This window comes from Bactrocera oleae, chromosome 5 (genome assembly GCF_042242935.1).
Source record: "Bactrocera oleae isolate idBacOlea1 chromosome 5, idBacOlea1, whole genome shotgun sequence".
NCBI lineage: Eukaryota > Metazoa > Arthropoda > Insecta > Diptera > Tephritidae > Bactrocera > Bactrocera oleae.
The window spans coordinates 38564906-38590700 of record NC_091539.1 but is presented as its reverse complement, the minus strand read 5'-3'; the positions used below and the strand labels follow the sequence as shown (position 1 = coordinate 38590700).

At 32.5% G+C, this 25795-nt stretch overlaps 1 protein-coding gene across 2 annotated transcripts in view; it reads left to right on the top strand.

Moving 5' to 3' along the window:
• The first annotated feature begins 1251 nt into the window (after window positions 1-1251).
• The window catches only part of LOC106618712 (uncharacterized), a 49747-nt gene continuing 25203 nt past the window's right edge, over window positions 1252-25795 (top strand). The window contains exon 1 of one of the 2 annotated variants that reach the window (XM_014236564.3): window positions 1252-1432. The gene's annotated coding sequence lies outside the window, so the exon portion shown is untranslated. Of the gene's footprint in view, window positions 1433-1509; window positions 1851-25795 lie in introns of those variants that run through there. The other variant, XM_070109633.1, reaches the window with a different exon arrangement.

The window sequence follows — 25795 nt, the reverse complement described above, 5'->3', positions numbered from 1 at the left end:
GAAATTAGTCAAAGTGCTATGCAGATCTTAAAACATTATTTAATACATTGTACAAACATTAACTGCTTAAAAAGATTTACGGATTTTCTAAATTCCAAAAAACAATAATAGGAAATTTAATGTGTACAATTTGCATTAAAAAGAAATATTGCAAAAGAAAAGATATTAAATAAATAACAAATTGGTAATTTCTCTGCTCTTTGGTCAAAAGCAAAGTTATCGAGTTGAATTGAAACAAGAGAGTATGCGGATACCTCATTAAAGTGGACCAGAACCAGAGAATGTATATATTACATTCTGTAATGTAATAGTAACATTCTGTAATGTAATATATACATTATCTGGACATGTTAGCGCCACACCACAAGTGCTACCCATTTGTTTGAGCATTTGGGTATAGTTTGTTCGCTTCTCTGGAGAGTAACGTTTGGCGTTATTTAATGCACGTTACTTGTAATGTGGCAGCATGCTTTCTGCAGCTTATCGCTGCAGTTTAAATACAAGTGCTAATTTGATTTTATATGTAAAAGTGAATTTTTTATTAAACATTAAACATTTATTTTATTATATATATAAAAAAACAAAATATGCACGAAACGAAAAATACATGTGTACAGTACTATGTCGAAGGCGTAAAATCCCGCAGTAAATTTTGTGAAGGTTCTGAAGGAATGACAATAATAATAAATAATTAATATTAACTGCTGTTACTAAATGCTTAATTAGAAATAGGAAGCATTATTAAAGCGGTCCAAATGATACATTTAGCGTAAAAAATGTATAAATTTGCAGATTTTGTGATTTTCAAGCCAACTACAGCAGAGTAGAAGTTTAAAGTATAATCAGATATTTAACGCGGTATACAAAAACTTATTATATGATTATGGAATTTCTACAGCTGTTCAAAAGCTCAGCAATGCTTCTAAAAAAGTCGAAGGAGGATTACTGTTATAAGTATTAATCCAAATTGCGAAGATGAAAATCTTATTGCTCATAACAATGTGGGAGTGTGTGCGTGTGTATTGCATACAAACAACTCGAGTGTATAAAAGACTTAGGCGACGAACTTAAACCATATTAAGCCGGAATTTAAAAACCTTATGGTGGGAAAAGCAACAAAGAGAGAAAATAAAGAGAAAATCCGCGGTTTAATATATGGAGAAGTTTTAAAAGAGCATAGAATAAGCTTTGGCAAAAAGCATTATACACTTTTAAATTAATTATGTAGTTTTCCATAAGTTTTCTGTAGCTCAAACAAATAGTTGCCAAACAAAAGCCAAAGCGTTTGGTTCGTCTACTTTAGCAGTTTGCGCGGTTCACTTTGTATAACGCGGTCTCGTTTACGTTGCATTAAAATCGCGAGTGTTCAACCGGTGTGTCGCAGTGAGTAACAAACGGGGAAACAACGAAAAGCTTCGAAACGAATGAAAAGGTGATAAAGAGTAATGACAAAATTTTGTTGCAAAATTTTTAAGTTTGGTTATTTTATATGGTTTTCATTTGTTGCGTTCACTGAATTTCAAAGTGATGAGAAAAAGTTGATGAAGAAATATCTATCTACTATCATTGCTAAACTTAAGCAAAATCTATTTAAATTCATTATGTTTTAAAATTTATTGCGAATAAAAAGTGAATTTAAATTTTAATGAGATTTCTTTTGACGTGAACAAGAATTTTGGTGTCCGAAAATTTGCAGACGACTTTCACGTTCGTTTTGCAGCAAACATACATACGTACATATAAATATGTATATATATGAATAAATTGTTGATTTATGCGCATATGTTTGTATGTACATCGGTCAAGGTAGTGTGCACGTACTCGGCAGTTGGGCGCTTGCTGTCTGTAAGGTGAGTACAAATTGGACATAGTAAAACGCTATTAAATGTGTATGACAAAATGAAAAATTAAGTAAAACTGCACAAAACAACGTATCAGTATGTTAAAATTATTTACCTTTAACAGGTGCAGCAAAAGTTGCAATAGATATATCTAAAAATTCTTTATTGCTTAGAGATTATAGAAAACATAATCTAAATTATACTTAATTGGTTAAAAAATTTAAAAAAGCAAAACCCAAATAGTAGCTGACAAGATTTTTTGTACAATAATTAGCTTAACTATTTTTAAAATTGTTTCTGCAAAATTTTACTGAATATTTTATTTTTCAACCACTTTTGCTTCTCTACTGACCCAGTTAAAACGTTTTACTGCAAATCTATTGAGAAGAGTGTGTCGCCCAAGTATCTCAGCGGTGTTGTCCTTCTGCGCGTTGTGTAATTTTTGTTGATTTTACAGTTTTTTCACACTTTACCTATAATATGAAATGTAAACAATGAAATTTAGTTAACAAAAAAGCATTGATTGAAGTAAAAAGTCTTAATTTTGTAAAAAGCTGCACTTACTAATTACATACATACATATACGGAGAAAACCTTCAAGCCGTCTTACTATTGTACATACATACAAGTATGTGTGTAATAGATTGGACCAGCTTATGTGCTTATGCCCTGCAATTCATTTATTTACACACTTATATCCTTCCATTTTGCTAAGTCATCAAATATGGCTCGCTGTGTATTACTTCGACTTACTGTCATGCTTTTGGTTTTATTTACATACTTTTTTTTTTTAATTTTTGCACAAATATTTCTGTTACCAATTACAAGTTTGGTTTATACGTGTATTTGAGCAGTTATTTATTTTATGTCGTTATATTTATTTTTGAATTTTTTTCTAAACGTACGTAAAAACAGAAGAATGTAGTATAGGGACTTCTTTTTTCATATATAGCCCTTGGAAACCCAAAACCACATTCAAAACTTTATATTACAATATTTACAATTCGATTACAATAAGCCTAACCAATTTTATTAAAGGGCACACTTAATGTGAAATTAAACAAAAATCGAAACGTTTCTATACTTCGATAAGTTATACCATTAAAATTATTATAAAAGCATACTAAAATTTTAAATTCAAATTTTTTTTTTCAAATAGTTTTTGAGTTCCAGGCTTCTATTGTCAGATCTATCAGTTTCTTCTTAAACACATTTTTCTCAAAACTACATTTTTCAAATTTGCCTGAGTGATTACTTGGAGACAAATGGTTCGATATAATATAATACAATGAACTACCAGTTTTTTGATCTGGTCAAGAATAGAATTTAGGCAGGACAAAAACGACCAACAATTTTGGATAAAATTCAAATAAAATACATTTTTAACGGCGCTATTTTGTCAATTTGGATTCTTTTCGACCATAAATCATTGTACGGACAATGTCTTCTAGCAGAGAATTATTTTTTGGAAAGCCGGAATGACAACAGCAGAGGAGAGCCCCTTTTCAGCGTCGTCGGAGATCGTTTGTAACTCGAAAAATATTCAGTTTTTTTCTACAAAAAATTTACTTTGCATTTTTCAAATATGTATAAATACACCCTTAACCACACTTTCAAACACTTTTTCATTATTTAAATCACGATTCGTTAAAAGTTGCCAAATTTAATTGAATTCAATTTCTTTTTGACTATGAGAATATGCCTTTGTTTACTTTCGGATGAACTTGATTCACTTTTTTAATCAACCTTTTGGAAAAGCTTTACTTCAACTGCTCGTAAAGGTGAATTTAAAATAAATCGAGCGAAAGATACCTCAGCTGAGAGATGTACAGTTCAAAAATTAGTTTGTTTAGACATAACCTAATAAGGATTAGTAGTAGTTAGTTAAAAATGTCAAATGATCCTGAAAAAATGTGCGATGCGAACTATTTGAAGATTGCATTGAAAAATTGACCAAATATTTTTTTTTTTAATTCGAATTATTTAGTATTGGCCAGAGATGTGCTTGATTGTACAACATTTACTTATAACCTGCAAATATAAGCCAAAAATAAATATAAATGTAAGTGTGCAGTAGTATTTTTGATGAGTGGAATCAGTAGAATATTATTGTATTTTGATTGCCTCCTCGAAAGGAAGTTTCATTATTTAAAAGTAGAAAAATCATGTATTATTCGGCTTCAGAATACCATTACTATGATATGCGGGTTATTGTAAAATGAATAAATGAACTTGTCTTTGATCTGCTTAGGTCCTTACTAGCATTTGTCTACGACTGTTATGTTAATTTTACAATGTACATCTTCGATAAAAACGAATTATATGATTTGTACTCAAGCATATATGTGGTATGCTAGCAATTGTGCTGAATTGGTGTAAAAAGTGTGTGAATTGATAGAACGTTTCTACGAGAAGGTTTGCTGAGGCATTAAAAACTTGTAAAAACACTATTTTGAGAATTTTAATTGAATATTTGGGTAAAAGAAAGACCTGTGCGTGTTTTGTCAGCCGTCACTGAGCTGCTGAAGAACATTCCTTTGAATGACATAAAATCTATGCATGCGCTGCTGGATTGTTCCAAATGTTGTATTGAAACTAATGGAAACTACTTGTATTTTGAATACATAAACGCTTTCAAAGAAAATACAATGTACATTTTATTCAATATCCAAAAGGCTCGGTTATTTTTACGACGCACTTGTAGGTTCGGTATATGCTTTCGTCGTATATGAGACTTTGTTCTGAGTTAAGGACATTCATTTTTTTCAACATTACTCGCAATGAAAACGTTTTTTTAAACCGTGGTTTCTTTAACCATTTTATTATATATAATACATATGAGGGACATGTTCGTTTATGTACAAACAGATGGCTCACCATGCTCATTATTTATACATATATATATATATATTTTTTTTTTATAGTGTCTCCGACGTTTCCTACTGGGTGTTAAAAACTTTGTGGCAAACTTAGTATACCCTGTTCAGAGTATTAAGAGTAATTTAAATATTGCACTTATCGCGCTTAGTCATTAAACCACGACAGAAAGACTTTAAATATCTTTAAAATGAACATATGACTGTATAGCATAATTTCAATTAAAATGCACACATACATATTCATATATGAATAAACATAAACATTAATATTAAATTAAAAAAATCTTAATATGTTTTTGCTTTTTGCATAATAGTTTACTGCGCTGAGTATACAATTTAAAATTTAGTCATATAGTTTAGTATATACATATGTATTATTACTAATCAAAGAAAAACGACAAGCCAATGCCAGGGACTTGCCAATTACGGAAAGGTGTTAAATAATTCGACTATAAAACTGAGTAAATATAAATAAATGTGTTAATATGCGTATGTGTAAGTATGTGCCATAAATATGGTTTATTTTATGTATAAACTTGCTAGGAGTTTATATGGCATGTGCAATGCATGGTTGAATGTGCGTGTTACTCATATGTATAAAAATATATTATATAATATATTTGTGGAGGCGCACTTCTTTTAAATTGATTTTGCCGGAAATATAACAAGCGTCCAATTGAGAATAAACATATACATACTTGGGACATATAAAAAAAAGGGAAGGGGAAGCAAAGTATATGAGTATAAGTTATGTATATTTGGTTAGTAACTAAAATTAGTGTAACTATAATAGTCGATTATGAAGATCTTAGTAAAATCGTTAGATTGCAAGTGATAGATTCTAAGTATAATAACACAGAATACCGGAAATTTGAGAATTTAATACAACTAAAATGCGATTAAGAAGTCTGAGGAGAACTGTAACATAACCTCAAACTGAACACGTTTAAAAAATGTGTATACTTGTATCTCTTACGTTAGTCATTTGAATAACCCTGCAGGCTTCAATGTTGCTATTGTTGTATTGGTATATAAATAAATTTCGAAAAATGTTCCCGAGTTGAGAGTCTTTGGCTGGAGTAAAATCTGGGTACGTTCCCGTTAAGTAAGCCCGAGTACAAATGAATGCAAACCTCAATTTGTTGAACTTGTTGTGTCTCTTGTGTGTTATAAATTTTATTATTAAAGTTTCTCGGACCGCATTGCAACCCATCCTGAACGCACATGATTTTCGGTAGATATTATTCTATATTGAGTTACTTTTTGTGCTTCTATATATATTTGAGACATTTTTTTTTATCAAAGCGCCGAAATGTAGGCAACAATTGCTAAGTAATGCATTACTAAAACTCAAGAAAAGTTCCAAAATTAATCAATTAAATTTTACCGGATTTTGTTTTTGTGCTGCCACCTAATAATATTTAGGGGAGTTCAAATTTCCTTTTATAGTCCTTTTTTCTGTCTAAGGACATACATATTTTTTTTTATCATAAAAAATATATATTTAATTTATAAAAATTAAAATTGTTACAAAATACAAATAAAAATTTTAAATTTAACTTACTATTTTATTGATCATCAAATGTATTAAATAAAAAAAAAATTTTCTAGCTAAAAAATAAACTTACTAGTTTATATTTTGTTTAATAACATTGTGAATCAGAAATTTTTTTATCGAAAGTGGAACATTTGTGAAGTCCACAACTACATATACTTAATGTTTATATGTAAATTTTAATTCAATACCTTATGCATATATTTACATTAGCAATGCTGAATATATATGCACATATAAAGCCATTCACAGAGATAATAATGAGCTGGAAAAAACATGCTGACCATCAGCATCCGTTCCGTTCGTGCGTCCATGCAACACACTTGACCATGAAGCATCACTTAGCTTGCACCAGTTGCTGCTTTACAACTCACGGCTGTTCATTTTTACTTTTCATTTTTTTCGTCCGACTTAAATCATTTTAATTTTTTTTTGTGCACTTGAGTTTGAATGCTTGTTTATTGCCTTTAATTCGCTTGTGCCGAACACAAATGTGTGCCCGTAGTTCGAAAGAATTTCTGAAACCTACAAACACACCCATGTGGGTAAATGTTTACGTAGTGGTTTGTGTACCTGTTAACTTAGTAGCGCTACTGAACAGCTTTTTGCTGTCGCCTTCGGTAGTTGGAGCATGTGGATAATGCAGCGACATGCAGATGCATTCATTTATATTTTTAATTTATGTTTGTTTTTGTTATTGCTATATTTTATATTTACGAACTTTGTCTTGTGCCTTCTGTACCACCTTGAAACACTTTCAAATTTGTATAACTGGTTGTAATGTCGTTTAATTAATTTGATTAAATCGTGTTGATGTCTAGGTGTTCCAAATTCTGATATTTATTGCACCTGATTGGTAGGGAAAAATTGTAATTTTCAGTTTTATTATAGTTTGAATTTTCATGAGAATATTTGCAGGTTATGCACAAAAATTTTCCAAAATTTTCTATTGCAATATTACTTTGATAAGAAGCTCCACTTAATGTCTTAATCAAGTGAATGAGAGTACTGAATGGATAAGCAAAATAACAATAGTTTTAGCAAGCTTAACAGATTTTCTCCACTATCTAATCCTATAATATTTAGTGCAAAGTTAAAAGCTTATTTTCTTATTCCGAAGCCCACTATATTCATATTTTCTAATGCGTTCGTCTTCGTCTTTTACTCTTCTGTCTGCGTTCTTTTTTAGATGGCTACGTGAAGTCGATAAGCATACGAGCATATTATATAGAGGGTATATCTAATTGAAGGCAGGCATGCGTTTTCACTCTACAAGTCTTTAGGGTTAATTGAGAATGAACACTCATTCTCTAAGAGTTTTTAGACGATGCATTTGATCTCTATTCGTCAAAAAAAAAAGCTGCAATCCATAAATAATACGTCACTTGAAGTTGATCTGTCAGAAAATATATAATATATATGTATATAAGGGTGGTTCAAAAAAAAAAAAACGACTGCTCGAAAAATTATACAGATCAATTATTGAGAGCGGAAAATTTCCTCCAAGGCTATGAACTTTGCAACTTAAATTTATTATTTTTTCATTGAGTTATAAAATTCAAAAGAAAAAATCGTAATAGACCTTTTTTTGAAGAGCATTCAACTTTTCACCAAATCCACAAAACGATATGTTTTCAAGTAGTTGGAAGCGGTCATACCTTCTGCTCAAATATAAACGAGACTGGCTCAATAAAACAAAAACGGTTAATTATTCTTCAATATTTATTTTATCCCCTTCAAAATAGTCACCATTAGAGGCGATACACATATGCCACCTTTTTTTCCAATCTTCATAACACTTCTGGTAGGCCGCTTTAGGTATGGCTTTCAGTTCCTTCTTCGAATTCTCTTTTATGACTTCAATCGACTGAAAATGCTTTCCACGAAGCGGTAATTTCAGTTTAGAGAAAAGAAAAAAGTCACACGGTGCCATGTCGGGTGAATACGGTGCTTGCGGAACAATATTTACGTTGTTTTTGGTCAAATAATCGCGTACAAGACGAGACGTATGAGTTGGATTTTGGAACAAGTCGAGCAGATACACGTCTCATGCCCAAAACATCGTGAATAATGCTATGAGCGGATCCATTTGATATGTTGAGCTCACTAGCTATCTCTCTTTCAGTCACACGACGATTTTCCAACACAATTTTCTTTACTTTTTCGACGTTTTCTTCGTTTATTGACGTTGCTGGACGACGATAATGGGGCAAGTTCTCCAGCGATGTACGGCCGTCCTTGAACGACTTATACCAATCAAAAATACGTGCACGTGATAGGCAAGACTCCCCATATGCCTTCTGCAACATTTTCATTACGTCCGTCGCACTTATTCCATTGGAATAACAAAATTTCAAACAAACACTTTTTGCTCAACGTTAATTTCCATAATAAAATTCGAAAAACACACTAGAGGTTGACTTGTTTATAGTGCCGTAAAAAAAAAACTATGTGACAGATTGCGCTCAAATTTGACATGTAAACATATAACAGTCCTGCCAACCTAAGCAAAAAAAAGTATGGCCATATGTCATGTCCTTGTCGAGTTATGGATAAAGTCTCGTTTATATTCGTTCGTTTTTATATGATAATAAGAAAAAAATAGAAAACCGTTATGCGAAGAACCTTTCCGTTAAAATTAAGAGCTCATACTCGGAGAGCCTTTCTTAGAGGTGTCTATCAACCAAATTTTCAGAGTACGGAGCGAAAAAACCATTAGTTTTTTGATCCACTTAGTGTACATATATATGAAAACTATTAATATTATTTTTATATAAAGTTTTCGATATTTTTAATGTAAATAAAACCTAAGCTCAATAGATTCATATGGCTCTCATGCACGGCTCTTCTCGTAACAAGTTGCTCTCCATATGCCAATACGATGACGATTTCAGGTAATCCCAGATAAGGTATGATATTTTTATCCGTGTATAATATTTTCTGAAGTTTGTCTTCAATTCTTCGAAATCTACTGTATATGTTTTATTAATATAACTTATTTAGATTCAAGCGCGCCGATTTGAATTTTCATCTAGGGAGTTTAGTCAAGGCCAACTATGAAAAAGCTAAATTTTTAAACGCCTCCATTTTCAACTAACCAACTAACCATACTTATCATTTCCAGCATAAGCTCAAGCTACAACCATTTAACTGTTGTATTAATTAAAATATTTCTAACCTAAACTAAAGATAACAGGCAACACCGTTTTTCAACAATCTTTACCTATATAAGTAAATGCTTTACTACACTAATGTATAAGAACCAATGAATGCATTCTCTAAATGATTATCAAGATCTTACCTGGTTATAGGAAAGCCTCATGTTTCACTTAAAGTTCACTGACACACAAAACGTGTGCAGAATTGATAAAATTGTATTCGAATGACATTTAGCACGACTGAAGACATTCTACAAGTATGCTAGGTGCATGAGTATATGAAGCGTGTAGTTACAATGTCAGCATAATGATAAGTACAACAGAAGTTTGCAATGAATTTTAATGAAACTTCTAAATAATGAAACCGTCAGAACTGGCAGTTGCAGGAAAATTTTCGCAATTGCTTGCAGTGGAGACCACACTATGCAAGAAAGTACTTTACAAAAGCGTTTATATTTTTTTATATTTTGCATAACAACTGTATTTGCCATGATATTAAATTTTATAGTAGAATAGAGGTGCTTAAGCGTATATGATAATATACAATACATTATTAAAAAAAAATATTTGCAATATCAAACAGAAAGGCTTTCAATTGCGACATTTTATGACAGCTTAACTGTAACCTACAAATTATTTATGCAGCAAATGTGCGCCGTCAACTTGATTCCTACTTCGCACAAATGCAGATGTGATAAATGCCGAATAATAAAACCTATGCACTACAACTGAAGAGTTGGAAAGAACGCGCAAATTTATAAACTTGAAGGGTTTATTGTAATCTTGCTTTGATTATTTAGTTACCGGACAGTGAGTGGAGAAAATAGGTTATCTGTCAGTCTTTACATTAAAAAATATTTGCTAGCAGTAATTTTTCGATATATGTATTTACTAAATGATTCCAGATGTGTGTGCAAATGTATACGTTTTACTAGTATATTATAGTCGCTTAAATTTGTATAAAGCTACATACAATATATTATATATTTTCAACTTGCTACAGAAGGTTATGTAAATGTTGTAATTTTTTAAGCTATATGTGATGATACTATAATACTGTTGGATTTTAATGTGATGATACTATAATACTGTTTCTGAAGCTCTATAAAACTGATCAGTCCGCATGGCAAACTCCTAATGAATAGTACTGCAATAATCAGCAGCGTAACTGAACGTGAAGTTCACGAAATGGCATTTCATGAACGAAAAGTTATGGGTTGTGCCGGCGTCTGCTTCGAAACTATCAATGGGCTATACTTATGTTTTTTACAATAGGAAAAATCGATGAACGCGGCAGACGTCCCCAGCAATACGGGTTTTAACAAGAATGACTATACAGTGTCTGCAACAAAAATTTCGTAGACGTTTGATGTTAAAAGGAGACTGACATTCACTGCAAAAACAAATCTCCATTGACATAAATTATAACCTAATCTGTATAATTATATACATAGCTTCTCCATTTTTTATTATTTAACTTAACATTCAAAAGTACCATTAATCACAAAGGATAAGTTTAAGCTTATCTGTATTAATATTGCTTGCATCCCATCAAAAATTACCCTTATTTATCTTTGTGTAAAAAAAAAATGTTAAAAAAATATATGACAACATAGTAAATATTTAGTAATATAAGAATCATGTAGCATTTGAACCAAAGCAAAAGTTTGCCCAAACTTCTCTTCACGAACTTCTTTATAAGTATTAATGTGTGCTACTCTCCACTTTTCCTAAATGTTACGAGGGCCCTTTGCTAAAAGTAACCATTTTTTATACCCTTAACAGGATATATTAAGTTTGCCACAGAGGTTGTATTACCCAGAAGGAAACGTCCGATACCCTATGAAGTAGGTATATATATATATATGGTTGTTCTCACCAAGAAATAGCACTAATAGCTTCAATTTTTTTCTCAAGTTTATGAACAATTGTTTGAAGTGTTTGAAAGTTAGTGCCGCACACGTTAACAATTCAACACAAACTGAATCGAAAACAAAATTAATTGAATACAAATAAAAGCTGCTCACTTGTCGGAAATGATATCGGATCATCATAGCACATATTCACGAGATTTGGCTTTATTATCTAAAGTAGCATTACAAGCTATTCAGATCGGATCACTATAGCATATAGCGGTCATACAAACTGACCAAACAAAATCAAGTTAAAGATCTTCTTATACTCTATTAGGCTATAAGGAATGCATACCCTTCATAGGTGTTACAGTTTCGGTGTAGCCCAAGTTAAAGTTTTTTCAATTTCAATTTCCTTCTGGTTGAAATTCAAACTCATAAACTATCAAGTAGTCACGTACTTAACGCACTAACCTGGTTGCTCCTGCAATTGTTGTTAGTAAAGTAGCTATATGTGTCGGTGTCCAATAAGTTATTTGATGAAATAATAAACGTCACGCAGAAAACAGGTCGAAGCTTGAAATTTTTAATTTATATACTTATATATAAATGGTTATATTATACCTATATATATTATGATGGGACAAAAAACGGAACATTTTTTTTTTCGCTTGGTACTCTAAAAATAGTTTCTTAGACATCTCTTCGCATATCTCATAGAAAAATTCAAATCTCGCTTCCAACTACTTGATATTATATCTCGTTTCATAGATTTTGAATTAAATGTTCTATAAAATGGTTTCATACGCCTTTCGTAAACCTAACCATTTAGAAGATATTCACGGTTGCTGTTTAATTATTTTAAGACAAAATTGTAAAACTCATAGTTTTGTATGAAATTTACTACACTTTTTGTCTACAAAAATGGTTACTTATAACCCCGTTAATGGTACCCGTGGTAATATTGGTTGTATGTACGAGGTTTTGATGTTTCAATTGCAGATCACTGCTATTCCAATATTTTTCTGTTTACTGGACATTAGGCGAAAGTGGAACTGTTTGGAGAGAAATGCTGATAAAGCTGGGGATCTTTCAAGCATTTCATTGACAAACTGAAGTTTTGAAGCCTCTAAACATGATGATAGCATTTTAATATCTGTACCATTAAATTTTTCCCTATAGATATGATTTAATTATGCTTTACTGCCAAGTAATATATGATATTCGTCTTAAACAAATAGTAAATACATTTATGTCGGATCGAATGTCTATTGCTAAGTCTCTACATTTCCGCTTTCTAGTGCCGAAGGCTACAAACTTTTGACAATTTTTTTCTAATGGTCCATTAGCCGATCAGAGATAATTTAATATACAATATGTCAGAGGTATTATAATGCACAATCTCATTAATTTTGGAGATCAATAAAAGCTGTGATTTCGGTTAAATGGCAACTACATATATGCTCTAAAACTTAGTAACTTGCTTGCGTTCAAACATAGAAAGAGCAGTCGACACATTAACTAATTTTTTCCGATAATCTTGATATGGTGATATTTATATTCGTAAAATGTAAATCTTCAGTATAAAAATCGCGGTGAAAAAGAAGCACAACAATTTAGCACATTTCCCTACAGGCCTTTTCCCCATTTATGCACGTAATTGTGTTTGTGTGGTTTCGTGTGAATAATATAACAAAGTTGGCCCGTAAAATGCCGAAGACGCCAGTTTTACCCACGCAAGGTCTGCAGACGCTTGATTGCTTATAGAGCGGGAGGTGTGCAAAATTTCCGCAAAACAAAATGTAAAACACACACAACTTCTTGTCTGCGCTTTCCGTTGTGGAGGAAACAATTTACAGCTAAAGCAGTGAAGTGTAACGGTAAAATAAAGGCAGCACGAACAGCAAAAGAAGTGAGTTGTGTGTATTACCTTCTATGTATGTATGTAAGTATCTGCATATAATGGGAATTACAGAGATTTCGAAGCGTCAGCACGCCAATTGGCAACGCTTGAAAACATTTCTTATCTTTTTGCTTAACATTTTTTGCGTCATTTTTTGTCAGCTATTCAAACCGTTACATTGTTAGTAATAGAGTTTGTAAGCGGGAAGTGAATGTAGTTTGGCTGTGGCAAATTCGAGCGCTTGCACGCTAACTAATGAGTTGGCGGCTTCTATGACGAAAGAATGTTGCTAGACTACATAATTTAGAAATAATAAATTGTGTAAATGAGGGCGAAAAATGCTTTGATAATGTTTGCAAACTTATTTGTGTAGGCGGTTTGAAAAATACTTTTGGGAAAATTGCTATTTATTTCGCACATGTCTCATCAGTTCGTAACCTAATTCAACTAATTTGACACTGGCGACAGCGAAGGTGTGAGCCGGCCGTTCATGAATAAAAAAGTTAAAAACATGATTTTGATCGTTCAGTTTGTATGGCAGCTATATGTTATAATAGTTCGCGTGCATACAGATAAAAGGTCGGACATGGCTAAATCGATTTAGCTCGCCCCGCTGATCCGACGTTACCTTCTTTGTGTCACTTCGTGGAAAACTTAATATAGCCTGTTGCAGTAGAATGCAAATATATGGTTTGATTTCCGGATATTGAGTTATCTTAAACCCTTTATTAGATATATCATCTAGTTTCCCCTTTTATTGGATTCGAAAAATTAATCGCGCGACAAATTTTGAGCAGCCCCAATGACAAGGGATTTTTGTCTGCGTACGTAGGTCAAAACTGATTACCGTATTTAAATCTATTACTTTTTTTGTATACGAAAAATTTAAAAGGGTACTTTAGCCTTGATGCCGAATTTCAGGAATCGATAACTTTTCAAGAGTACATAAAATAATAATAAAAAAAAAATTCACAAAGTGAAAAAGGAAAGAAAAATGTCTAATCTAGAATATCCCCTTAAGGGCAGGTAAGATTTGTTTATTATTATATTGAGGTTTACTAATATTCAGAAAATTTCTTTTATTATGTTTCATGTTGGTATCGGTAGAAGTATTCCTGCAGTTGACATTCCCACAGTTATTGTACAGTAGAAATTGTTTATAACAAAATAGGCATTCCTTTTTACATACTTATGGAGAAATTCGTAATTTATTCTGAAATTTTTTCTATATTTTCAGTAAATGTGTGTATATTTTATATTAAAGACTATGAAGTATGAAGAAAATTATATTGACATTTTGGAATCATCTTTTTCAAAAGAACCTGTACGGAAGACTACTTGACTAGGTGATTAGCTGTAGATAGGTCTGTTTGAAGTGTTTAGACCGCACAATTTATTACCAAAGATAACTGTTTTCTGATATGCAAGCGTGTTAACTAATAATATGCCACTAAAAAGGTTAATTTTTAAATATTTTGTCGACTTAACGAGCACAATAATTTATTGATTTTCCGGCCACCAAAGACTGACGACCCTTGCTTGCCATATATTTGAAAATCTTTATTTATATATTTATTGCTGAACAAACGCCTGAGTTTCTGTAGACATGTTTAATAAGCATTTGTAAAAAATCATTTGCTGTGCCAATTAAATATTCTAGACATGGAAAGTGAGCTTAAACTCAGCTTTAGGCAATACCCAAATACTGCAGCAAGAAAAAAATTAATAAATTCAATATAATAAAAAACTGCAGACAGCAAACCATGTATGCTTCTACACATTTTACGCGGCGAGCGTAACAAAAACATTAAGTTTGTTGCTTAAAGTCTTTAGTATGTAAGCGCGTTCGCCAGTGCTTTGGATGTATTTAGCTCGAGACCGCTATTGTTATTGTCCGGCGTTGCGAAAATTTATGACAAAACGATTGGTCAAATCAATACCATGCATGCAGTAGAGCGTTGAGCTTTTGTTAATTTTTTTATACCCTAAAGAGGGTATTTAAAGTTTGCCACGAAGTTTGACTTCTGGTTCATTCTTCTAGGTATAGAAAACGTCAGAGGTCCTATATAATAGATACATAAATGATCAGCGTGACGATATCAGTCGATTTAGCCATGTCCATCTGCCTCTATATACGCGAGCTAGTCCTTCAGTTTTTGAAGTATCAATCGGAAATTTCGTACACATAATCTTCTTCTCAAGAAGCTGCTCATTTGTGGGAACAGCCGATATTGGACCACTATAGCATATAGCTGCCATACAAACTCACTAATGAAAAGCAAGTTCTTGTATCGGAAACTTGTTTATTTGTGAAGGGTATTATAGCTTCGGTGCAACCAAAGTTAACGTTTCTTTTAGTTTTTTCGTTTTCTTGATTTCGCAGTGCAAATCGAGGCACTGTGCCGACAGCTGACCAGCGTGTGAAGCTGCTTCGTTCATTTTACGCGGCATCCTAATTATGAAATTCATTTTTAAAGTTTGCTCTATTACAGTGGTCGGTTGCTGGCGGCAAGCAAGTATTATTTGCTTTGTTTTGCAAGCATACATATACGAATATGTTTGTAGTTGCTTATAAGCAATGCTTGTTTGTTTTATCTTGCCTTAAGTGTTATTACAATACATGCATTGAGAAAAATCTTACTGGCCCCCAAATAGTTTGGCAAGCCTTAGGAATTTGCCGTCTGTGCGTCAGTAAATATTTGTGCTAAGCACTGAAGTTGAATGAAACCGTTTTTTATTGTGCTGATTTATAGTCACTCATTTGCGATTAATTTTATATACCGCATCTGTGTATGTGTGCGTTCTATTGGTGAAATCATTATAAGAAGTAGCACATTACCGGCTTCCACAACAGATTACCATCAAAGTAATCTTCAAGCGGACGCACGCTTATTAACAACACACACACATACATTTATATAATAACTATATTTTCCTCATTGAAGCGCTGAAATGTGAAGCATTACCTAGTATTTGGGTTAATTTGCGGCAGAGATGACCGTCACAGCTTGACCAGCATGTAAAGTATACCCCGCTCTTCAGATATACTAAAACAAAAAAAAAAGAGTAAAAAATAAAATAAAAGAAAAATGTGCTGCATACTCGCAAACAGACGCAACTATAAGAGCGGTAAAAAGTATAACATCAACTTCAAACACCGAAGCGTCGCAACGCCATGGGTTCACGCACTTTAACATTAAACTTTAACTCAGACTTTGTCTTTACGTTTTTTCGTGTTTTTGCTACGTTTGTTTCCGTTCTTTGTTTCTTTCGTTTTTTTTTTGGCAATGCTCCACACACTTTCCAAGCAATTTGCTTCGCCTCTTGCGCTAATACTTTCCCTGCTTTTGTGCATGTGTGTGGCTTTCTTTACTTGGACGTGCAGCTAAAAGAACCCATCACTAATGACAATCGCGCTTTGTCATCTATTTCTATGGCTTTAGAATTATTAATAGTAAGCAGATTGTTGTTTCAGCGACCAGGTTTGAAAAGGTAATTTCCACGTTTCCGTTGAAAAGTATAGCTCCATAAAACATTTTGTTTTTAAGCTGTCGTTAATGACCATGAGAGTGTTAGGTTTGCTAGAAAGTAAAATCTGCTTAAGGTGTTGAAAACCATAAAGTTATTAGAGCGAAGTGAAGACAGGCAGACAGGTGTTAACAGCAATTACTAATTTATTAATTTGTTTCGAAAAACATTATAAACTATTTGGTGGTTTGTCAAAAAAAAATCTTAAATTTGCAGTTTTTTAATGATAAAATTTCAATAAATTTTTAAAATTGTTTGCAAATACTATAATATTGAAATATATTTATTGAATGTATTATAATATTTACTTATTATATTTTATTAGGAAAAATTGTTAATCAGAAATTGAGAAAAGGTTTTATATGAAACTTGTAATCAACAAATATTTGTAGATTACACTGGTCTACAGTGGTTTTGTTGCCCTAGATATACGACCGATTTTGAATATATTTGTGCCAACAGTTCATGAAACTTCCGATGGCTTTGTAAGATTTGCTCTCGTTTATTTTAGATATATTTATAATGTTGTTTAAGGATACATCGAAATAAACAGAGCAATTAATCTCTTAATAATATCTTATATTTCAATAAAATCCTTTTATGAGCTTTTATTTTATAATTTTCCAACTGGCAATATCTTTTTAAGGACCAGCAGTAGTCCGCCACCATATGATGATCTCAACAACCTTGAGACCATTTCTCCATGATGTTTAGATCTTGGTTGAATCGCTCTCTCTGTTCATCGCTTTATTTACAAAGTTATCAGAAAAATTATTCAGATGATTACGGAGATAGTTTAATTTTATAATCAAATTTGCACCTAGAGTCTGACAGTTTGCCAGCATAGTTTGTACAATTTTTTCATAATTTGCTAATTTATGGTTGCTTAGGAAATTTTTGACTATCAACACAAAATTTTTCCTAGCTTCTATTTCCGGAACAGTTATAACTTTTATATAATTTGTATATTGTATTATTTTCCATATTTGAGGAACATCAAATATTGAATCTTTCAACTTTTCCATACTTAGTTTGGAAATTATTCTACAAATGTCACTAAAACAATATCCTTCCACGGCCAACGCTTTGGTAAATGGCTTTATCATTCCTAACTTGATCACGTATTAAATCAATGAATTCATTTTGATAAAAAAAACTCTGGTGTAGATGTTTCACCCTCTTATTCACATGGTATTGGTAGACTGTACCGATATCTAGGTATTGGGCGACATCACTGTTTCGGAGTAGTCCATGAGAAATACTTTTGATGCGAAAGCGAGATTTTCATTGAGTGAAACAGGACATTTTGTAGACTGCAATTCTAGAGTCTGAAAGTGGAGACCACGTGATTTTTGCATAGGCGAACAAATAAATTTTGATTTTTGTAGTGGTGTATTTTGCATACTGTTCTCAAAAATAATATGAACATTAACTCAAAAAGGTGAGTTATTGAACCGTAAATTCGATGAATTGGTGTTTGTTAGTAAAATTGATCAGCATTAAATTGATGATGTTAAATTTTTGTCAAATATATATTTATAAAACAAATAAGGCAGGGCAAGTTCGGGTGTAGTCAAATATTTCATACTCTCGCAATTTGAATATATCAAAGGCGGGGAAATACTTTCAAGTGTTGCAAAACTTTATTTTTAAAAATGTTGTGAAAGAATTCAGCATGCATTATTCTAAGTAACCGAATGTGTTCCAAACAAATTTGGTGTCTTATTATTTATAGTTAAGGTTAGTTATCATAAGTCGTAGACTTATTAGATTCATTACATTACAATACATTTTACCTTTCCAAAATATTAATATTAATTAACTCAGAGAAGATATATGTAATATAAGCTCAATCAAAGCTAAATTAAATATATTTGGTATATAAGGACAACATCAACTAAATGATGAAAAATACCAATTTCATTCTGGACCAATCTTAATTAATAATTCGTGGATCGATCACGTACATTTTCAGCTCCGAACTTAATGGTAGTACATCTAACATTATACTTTCACTGGAAATTTGAAATCGTTATATTTTATATATAGTTAGTATATGAGAAACAGGTAGTATTACTATTAAATGAAAAAGATGCTCTCTTTGTTTTATTATGGTACCTCACATGCCAGCACCAACTTGTAAGGAGAAAATCCTTCTATTAGGTATATGGGTGCTAAAGGAATTATTGATCTGATTCAATCAATTTTTGACACACGGACTATACTATTATTATATTTACTATTATCAGGAAATGATTCTGTCCGAATTTTAATTATATGTATTTCTCAAACATCGATCGGCTTGAATAATTTTGGTCCGATTTGGATAAATTTTAGACCAGAGATGGTAAGATACCTTAAAGTCAATATTCGGGAACATTTTTATCCCGATATATGAATTGGTGCTTGATTTGTATGCTAGATCTTTTTCGGAATTCGTTCGCTTCATTTTGATGAGTGGTTATCGGTAGGGTTAAATATTAATGGTTTTACCTGGCTTTAGAAGCTCATAATACTGCAAGCCCTTTTGATCCTATCAAATACAAAGTATTACCTTGACGCCGTTGATCCGGCTGTTTGGCCAGTTCTCAAGGCCAGGTTTTTTTGTATTAAGGGTGGTCGTAATTCATCCATTTACTGTAAAACGTTTCCAAATGGCTGCTTGGGTGATTCCAAAAGATTCTGTGAGCTCTTCTTGTGTTTGGTAATAATCTTCATCATGTTTCTCTTCTTCAAACTTGTTTGGCCATCCAGGATATTCTTCGTCCTCCAAGCTAAAATCACCACTTCGTGCAAAGCCCTTTTGCTCAACTAGAACGTGTTCACCATAAATTAAGGTGTCTTTCGTGAGATTTTCTTCATATAAAAGTAATAAAGAAAAACCCCATACAAAAACACTTTTTACCCACAAAGCATATTTGAGTTATTGATTTTTACGCTTCAAACAGTTAACATATACTAAAAAAAATAAATAAGAATAGTATCTTTCCAATGAATGTTGTGAATATTAGTATAATGGGATAATAATTCAACTTCAACAACTCTCACCAAACCACATATATACCATATACCATAGTTATATACGCAATATATGAAAGCAAATTGAACCTTGGAGCCTTAATTCCACTAAATTTGAAGCCGAATATCAACAACAACTTTATTTAATAGAAATTTACTTCGAATCACATTTAATTACTATCTGTATATCAGCACTCATATAAAGTTTAGTATTTTTATTTTACCATAGAGAAATTTTTGCCATAAAACTAAATAAACTTCTTTTTTAATTTCCAGTGTGAATTAGTTCAGCACCTTAGTGTCATGTGCCTTAATTAAAACCAAAATATGATTAAATCTATTAAAAACTTTGAGATGTACTTCGTTCCACTTTCTGCACTTTTAATTAACAAAATCAAAGCGTTTTTTAATCATTGCTTTCGGAGGCCTTTAAGGCACTTTCTCGGGGCAAGTCGAATATCAATAGATAAAAGAGTGTTGATTGAGCACATTTTATGATATTTATTTGCCATAATTAAAAACAATTAGATCACAGCAAGTAGAGAAAGTCGGCTTTATAGCAATGCTTTTTATTTGCACTGTATTTTTGCTATGCTTTCAAAATTAATCGTTAAACTTTTCGCATTACTTATTGAATAAAATAGAATTATATTTGATTTGCATAATATCCGAATCTAGGCGAAGTTGGTAAAAGTTGTTACTGCTCTGCTTTCATGAAAGTATTCCCAACTATGGTATGTTATTGTTTCTTAGTTTTTTGTGATAGAAATTTCTTTTGTGTAAGTACTTACTATTGGAATATTCACATATATGAATAATAGCTAGTATAGCCAGTGTTTGGTACTAAGCGAGGGCAAGACTACCCGCTGTCACCCAATTTCTTTGTTGAAAATATTTCAAGCACCTAGCGGTTGATCGTAACACTTAACAATAATCAAGATAGATGCAGGGCATATATAATATATGCTCATAATGATGAGATTAGTTAAATTCTGAATTACTGTTTGTCCGTCTGGCTGCCCATGTAAGCGATAACTTGAGTAAACATTGAGATATCTCGTTAGTGACGATACAGGGTATCGACGTATGGACTAGCATCTGGAGTTTAAAACTTTGACGTGGTCTCGCCCTCTAATATTTATAATATAGACAAGCCATAAAAGCTATATAAATTAAATTCGCTAAGGACAAGTCCTCTTCATGCAGTATAAAAACGAATGTTAAAGGATGATAACCATGTAAAGTTGAAAACTGCTAAAAGTGGCAATACGCACTAAAGAAATACATTACAAACATTAACTTTTTAGATGAACATGGTAAGAAAGAGCTTCATAAAAATCGGTGTAACTTTAAAAACCAATTTCAACCAAATTTGGTGGATAACATTATTCTGACATTCTTATGATACAGTGTAATTACGGGCGAAATTGGTCTTCAACCACGGCCTTCTATGCATCACGAATTTACATTCCGTATGACTCTTTCACTTTACAATATATAATTCGGGAGCCAGTGACGTCCTCGGAATAAAGCTTTGCACAGATGGTGCCTTGGATGTATGTTATCGTCATGTCAAAAAATTGTCGCAATGGCAGCATAACTTTACAAGCATCCAGTTATCGAATATATGGACTACAGTGCCTATGGCTGACTTTGACGAAAATATCGTTCAGTCTGTGAAATATATCACTGAAATTCGGAGGGAATCGTTTACCGATATTAATGTGCCTTTTTGTCCAAAATCGGTAAAATCGGGTTAATATATCACTTAGCCCCCATATACCTAATATAAAAAAATTCAAACTCCCGGCTAAGTTTTTGCTATATATTACGGTCAATATGACCGACATATAATATCGAATATACTGCAATCCAATGTCGAAAATGTATGAAATAGGTTCTCGAATTATCCCAGCATCCATATGCTACATACATATAATAACTTTCGTTATTCTATCAGTCCTTACACCGCATATCTCGGTCAGTGTGTGTGTCTTCAAAAAATTGCGTGAAAACGTATTCTCGATTATACTTGAATGCCAAAAGTAAACGCAATCAAACCAGACTTTCACCAATATACCCGATTTAGTGATTTCCGACTTTCCATCTGACTTTGAACAGTTTTTATTGGCCAATATGTGTGATAAATTATTGAAATTAAGTGATTTAAACCCCATATCGCTAATATTATATAATGTTTTTCGATTTTGACTTGATTTTCTCTTCATGTACCCAATATATTAGGTCAAGTAAAAGGTTCGTTCGGTTTTTATCTAAGAGATGGCATTATTGTCCATAGTACTAGTGTTACGTGTCGCATCATGTCATACTATACGGCGCTGAAAACGTGTTTATTCGCGCTAAAAGTTTGTCTTTGACAGTTTTTCGATTGATTTACTCAGTTCGTTGTGAGCGCTCGTCAAAGATGGACACCAACAAGGATAAAATTCGCTATATTTTACAATTTTTCTTCGATCAAAGCGAAAAAGCAGCCAAAGCGGCTGAAAACATTAATTTAGTTTATGGGCCCGATACTGTAAACGAACGCACAAAAGTGATTTGCTAGGTTCCGTTCCGGTAATTTCGATGTCAAAGATGCACCACGCGTCGGGAGGCCTGTCGTCGAAAATTGCGATAAAATCATGTAAATAGTGGAAACAGATCGTCACGTGAGCTATTATTTAATTGCTGAGGAACTAAAGATAAGCCAGAAAACCGTTTGGAACCATTTGCATAACCTTGGATTCAAAAAGGAGCTCGATGTTTGGGTGTCACACGAACTAACGCAAAAAACATGATGGACCGAATCATCCGAAGGAATCATCTACTGCGAGCTGCTCCCCTATGGCCAAACGCTCAATTCGGCCCTCTACTGCCAACAACTGGACCGCTTGAAGGCAGCACACATCCAGAAGAGACCATCTTTGATCAACAGAGGCCGAATTGTGTTCCATCAGGACAACGCCAGGCCACACACGTCTTTGGTGACTCGCCAGAAGCTCCTGGAGCTTGGATGGGAGGTTCTAATGCTCCCACCTTATAGTCCGGACCTGGCACCAAGTGATTACCATCTTTTCCTGTCCATGGCGAATGCGCTTAATGGTGAGAAGTTGGCCTCAAGAGAGGCCTGTGAAAATTGGCTCTCCGAGTTTTTTGGCAATACTGAAGCTGTCTTCTACGAGAGGGGTATAATGAAGTTGGCATCTCGTTGGCAACAAGTTTACGAACAAAACGGCGCATATTTAACTTAAATCGGAAAAATGTACACAAAGTTATCATCTTTTGAAAAATCAATAAAAAACCGAACGAACTTTTTAATTTACCTAATATTAAATTTCGCCTTTTTGTTTGGATTTATATCTCAGTTGAGTTAGCCTGTTGTATAAAAATCTGGGGCATAAAACAAAATTTCGCTAAACTCTTACTTATTAATTATTTTTTCTGTGTGTTTAAGTGCAATACTCATTAAAAATTACTTTTATTTTGTTGAAATTTTCAATTTTAATTTTTCAGTTGGCTGTAATACATATCTACTATGGTTATAAGCACCTGAAGAATTAAAATGGGAAATACGTATAAACGATTAGATGTTGAAATGCTAAATCAAAACTGATTTGTAAAAAGCTTTTAGTATGTTAATTCAACATTTACCAAATTTCGTAAGTGACAGCGTCAATTCCGATGATCACGCGTTAGTGATTGATTTATGTGATGTTAATGAGATACTTTAATTTTTTACATGTTTCTTTCGAAATACTACAAATATTTTTTGCTGCTTTTACTATTTAACCATGCAGCATGTTTCAGATGTATTCTCTCCAATAATATGCGGCCATTAGTGTGCTTGCTCAGAAATACTTTTGCAGCTGCATTGCTGTCACATTTTCTTCTGGCGTTTCATAAATATTTGTTGTCATAAAAGGAAAGCCATTCATTGCTATCACTTAATCGCATTGCGCTCACTTACTTACGCACACATGCGCATATTTGTCAGCGTGTGATGGATCGTTTACCAATTAAGTAATACTATTGAAAGAGTCAATATGACACCATATTTGGTTGGGCAACAGCAGACTAGATACGATTGAGAAATATTTTTAAGAAAGTTCCCCTGAAGCTAATTTAATAACAGCTGTTTTTTCTGCTTAAAAATAAAATAAATTATTTGATATATATACTTATATATATATATATATCTAAATAAAAGAAAATATATATACTGCTGTGTGATTGCTTTTCGCTTTGAAAGAAACTAAATTATAGCTGTGCAATCAGAACAATCTGACAGCTGACAGCTAGAAATCTGATTTAGCTTGTGCAACCAATTTAATGGCATTTCATGCTTGATTGCTTTACTTCCCTATGCTCAGCTGGTCAAATCACAATTAACGCTCACTGACCTACTCTACTAAAGTAAGAAGGAACTGCTATGACTAGGTGTGCCAAAAGTTATGCGCTTGGCTATAAGGAAATACAGAAATATAAAAAAAGAGAAACAAAATAAGCGGATGTAAAGTAACAAGAACAATGTAAACTAAAATTTCATGCATATATATGCATCAAGGTATGATATATATGTATATGTAAGCAGTCGGTGTAGAAATCGCGTGAAATTGCAGACAACTGAGACAGCTGTCTGTTGCCAATTGAAATCGCTGGAAAAGGGTCGCTACGCCTGCGGTGTAGTCATTTTCACTATACTTATGTTCCAATGTATAAAAGTACTGTACAGTATAGTAGTAATATGTAAGTTTGTATGTAGTAGGGCTAAGTGCTGGATGGGCATTTTTTAACGACGACGGTACCTTCGCGTAGTAAACCAAAACCAACACAAAAACAATAGCAACTGTCAAGGCATTTGTGCGCTAAATGTGCCAAACGTGATTGTTTTTATACTATTTGTTGTTGTTTTTGAGACTACTTATGCTGAGTGCATAAGTATATATGAGCGTACGAGTGCACGAGTGTTGACCTCAATGCTTTGAGGTTAAAATGTGAGGTTGCCGTAGCTTTATCAACGTACCATCAAATGAAACAATTACAAAAGCAACCAAAATAAAATTATCAAATCAAAAACAAAATTAAAAAAATTATAAATATAATAATATTCGATGAATATTTAGACACACAATCAAAAGATTTAAGACACGAACTGCTGTCAGCACCAATTAAACGATTAAAGCTTTGTTGTTGCTACTATTTTTGTTAATTTATAATTATGTTTTCGTTTTTCTTTCCTCTTTTTATTTCCGATTTATTTTTTTCTGGCATTGTTTTCACGCCTATTACCTATAAACACAGTTGTACAAATCAATGGCGGACTGATAAATAATTGCGCAGATACCACACACGACTTTGGTTATAAGTTAAAACAAATCTTATGAAATTGTTTTTTAATGTCTCACTTTATTTTTAAGGCGCTATTTTTACTTGTTAGCACTGTTAATTTTTTCTTTGATAATGGGTTATGATTGCTATTGATACACACACACCTAAAATTAATTATAATCCACAGTAAATTTTCGCAAAATAAATTTTCGTGATTAACAACAGTTTAAATTAACAAAACTATTTTTGTTTTTGTTTAATAAATTACTCAAAGAGCAATATTTAATATTTTTACTCATATTTTATCAGGACTAATTTCGGGCAGACTGTAGATACTTTCGCAATAAATAAATAAAAGAATGTGAAATATTTCGAGATGTCAGTAAAATCCTTTTATTTGAATATGATTAAAACGTTGTTATCAGGCGAAACCGTGAACCGTTTAATAACGAACTATGAGGTGTTCGCTCAGTTTTTAACATTAATATAACTCGACTATAAAGACTTCTTGTCTAATAAAAAATATTAAAATCTTTGTATTAACGGTAGCGGAAGGTATGGACCAACTTTATGATGATGAGTGGTGATATAGGTATAATACATATTTTGTTTTGTGGGTAAGATGATATTTCATGATTCTAATCTAGAAATAAAAAAAAAATCGATTTTTTTACATTTTCAAAGTTTAACAGTTCAAGAATATGTCCAAAAGAGCATTTTTCAAAATTCAAA